The sequence below is a fragment of the Papaver somniferum genome, chromosome 7 (assembly GCF_003573695.1).
Source record: "Papaver somniferum cultivar HN1 chromosome 7, ASM357369v1, whole genome shotgun sequence".
NCBI classification, from domain to species: domain Eukaryota; kingdom Viridiplantae; phylum Streptophyta; class Magnoliopsida; order Ranunculales; family Papaveraceae; genus Papaver; species Papaver somniferum.
In genome coordinates this window covers 218,884,520-218,887,884 of record NC_039364.1, presented here as the reverse complement: position 1 = coordinate 218,887,884, position 3,365 = coordinate 218,884,520, and positions in this window count along the sequence as shown.

Below are 3,365 nucleotides of genomic sequence, written 5' to 3'. Positions count from 1 at the left end.
AAAAAAAAAACCTAGAAAATAAGCGAAATCTGATGATGAGATCAGAGAGAAATCGCTTTCAAAGTACAATAAATTTGAGAAGAAAACAAAGACGAACCAGAAATTTTCAGATTTTCTTCTGACATTGTTATTAAAAATTGCAGCAAAATAATCATAATATTGTTTACTTTTTTACCGAGAGAGTCGCCATTGTCTGGGTTTTGATGAATTTTCTTTCTCTTCTCTTTTGTTTTTTGTTCTGGTGTTGTTTGTCTCTGAACTAGGAGGAGAAGAAGAAAACATAAACCCCAGCGCTTTTGTAGGAAACATTGTTAAACATCGAGCAACTCTCCCCCTCACTAACCCAACTACTCACCGTTAGATCTGTTACTCGTTCGATCTTTAACGTAAGCGCTCTGATCAGTACTGAAATTACAGAAATACCACTTATCGTGAAAAGATGCGAAAGATAGAGTTCTCTTCTGGTTCCAGAATGTTTTTGTCGGAGTCTGAAATAGTGAAAATAGTGCTGGATTTATCAATATTAAATGATATCTAATTATTGAAAAAGACAAAGTTACCCCTGATTGTGGATAACTAACAAGGACGACAAAGTACATGCACAATAAATTACTTCTTGTTTCTTTGTTTGGTTTACAAATATCGAAAGTGATTCGTTGTTATACCAAACCAAATTATCTCGATATAGTGTGTACCGTTGATTTTGTACACGTGTACGTGATTTTGTCTCGGGGCCAATTTAGAGAGGTATTAAATTGGTCCTTTAAGGGTACTAGTGGAATTTAAAGATGTGTAAGTGAAATATTTTGGGTAAAAAGGAGAACAAAATATTTTACCGTAATTGTAGGGTTTTTATGTACAGGTGAGATTAGACAGCCTAGGTGTTTGCGCAGCTGTAAAACTGGTCCCGTCAATCGAGTCAAGCGACACGTGGAAAACCTTTTCCTGTTGTCAAGTTAGATCTTTAACCGTTGGATGCTGCATGTTGATACCTTGGCCGATGCTGCGCTTATTTCAAAATGGAGCTGCGAACAAGGCATGAACCAGTATGTTGTGTGGTCCTCCAGGCAACATATTTCGAAATGGAACGCCCTAGAATTTTAATTTTTAGTATATTGTATTTAACGTGTATGAATACAGTATTTCCATACAAGCTTGGGAGGATATCCTGCTAGAAGAGAAGGAAAATGACGCATCGGTTTAAATTTTTAGATACGACACGCTGGCGCGGCTTCATGGTTGGCTTTCGGGGAGCAGCCGCTCCTGTTCATGCTAACTCGCGCTTTGCCATCGACTGTCTTATTACGGAAAATGACTAATTTATCCACAGTATATTCCAATTTTGATTTTTGATTTTTTAATATTTACTTCCTCCGTTACTTTTTAATTGTCCAGTTTTTTTTTTTGAGAAAATTAAGGAAATTAAGAGAACTAATTATTGAAAGTGGTCATCTAGACACTTATCAGTAAAAAAAGTGAAGTGAAATGGTCCCCATGACACTTATCAGCCAAAAAAATAAGTGAAATGGTCCACATAACACTTGTCATCAAAAGAAGTTAAAAAAAAGTGGTCCCAGAAAATTAAAGTAAACATTTGACTTTCTCAATTAGGAAACTGACCTATATTTTTGAAATATTTATTTATAAAAACTAACCTATTAAAAAATAACGGAGGGAATATTTTGGTGCTTAAAGGCTCAACTCAAGTCAAAACCCAAAAACGAATCGAAAATGATTTATACACAACGAAATGTATGCACCGTGTAGGAGGAGATGGGACCCACTCATGCCTCACCCCTATTCCAATGCAGAAAGGGTGACCTTTCTACCGTTGGATCCTCTCGTGCATACACTTCGTTGTGTATGTAGCAAAGCCGAAAGTGAATACTACTGTTACTGGACTGTACTGTACTGTAGTATGGAATAAGGACAATACGGCAAGATCATTTCTCGATGGAATTCGATTATACACTTGGAAATCCATGGTACACGATTAGTACTACTTCAACCACGTCTGTACCGTATGAAATTAAAACAGACAAAAGAAGAGGGTCGTTTGAATGGAGTGGTGGAAGAACGCACAATTGTATGGAGGGTTTGACGACGGACCTACCGGTTTCATTTTGATTGATTGATTGATTGAACGAATAAAAAGAACTCCCTTAAACAATCCAATCTACTAGATATTTCATTTCGTAATTATTTTTAACAGTCTCGATTCTGCACTTTGGTGAAACTACAAATAATGATGTTGGTATAGAAATATCTTTGCAATGGTAGTGAAAGTGGTGGTCTGTCCATTTTAAGGAATTTTTGTGTAGCAAGCAAACTGTTGAGAGAAACTAAAAATCTCATTAGAGTACTGTTTCTGCCAATCGGAGTTTGTCCTTGTGCATCTTTTAGTTACCACGGTGTTGTTGGGAGCCTAGTTAGCAATTCGGGATTCGTCAAACGTACGGAACGGTAAACGTACGAGTATTATACGGTTTTGTAAAATCCAGATTCGGTCCAAAATTCAGTCAACGGGACGTGATTCGTCAGTAATTCGGAACGGCATACGTACGTGTATAATTCGATTTTTAAATGTGAGTTCGGCTCTGAAAATTCGGTATCTATATATAACAAATAATTTGTATTTATAAGGTCATAGACCAATTTTTATGCATATGTGTGAGTTATTTAAAGAAAAAATAAACTCAATATGATGATATTAATAATATATACAACATTAGTTATCTAAGAGGACGTCGTATGGTGGTTTAGATGCTTGGTTAGTGAGTTTGAGATCTCTCTCACCTTCACCTTCAAATCTCTTCAGTCGTTTTTGTTTCATAAAAATTACAACACGTCTAATATTCGGTCGTGTATGCTCGGGAGGCAGTAAAGCCCAAAAAGTGGAGTCTTTGAAAAGTAAAAGCTAAAGAATTTATGGCGAATTAAGCGGACGTATCATTCGGGATACGTAAAATTCGTGAATGATTCGCAAATAATCCGGGAATGCCACATAATACGCAACTTGGGTTCGGAGTTGCAAACGTACGCGGATAAGACGGTAAAAATCGTGATACGGAAAAATTCGCGAATGATTCGCGAATCATTCGCGAACTTACTAACTAGGGTTGGGAGAAACTTAAATATGTTCGCAAATTACTGGGAAGACCGTTTGAAATATGTCAAATAAAGCTCTGCTAGATAGTTAACAATATAATAATAAATGTGCAATCAAGTATTTTACAGTTGGTCTATTTAGATGATACTGGTAGATATACCGTGCATTTGTTTACCGTAACTTTTTATTCCTTTTTTTTTGTAAATAAGATAAGATATTTCATTTGGCGAATTAATGAGATACAAAAGAAGTAGAA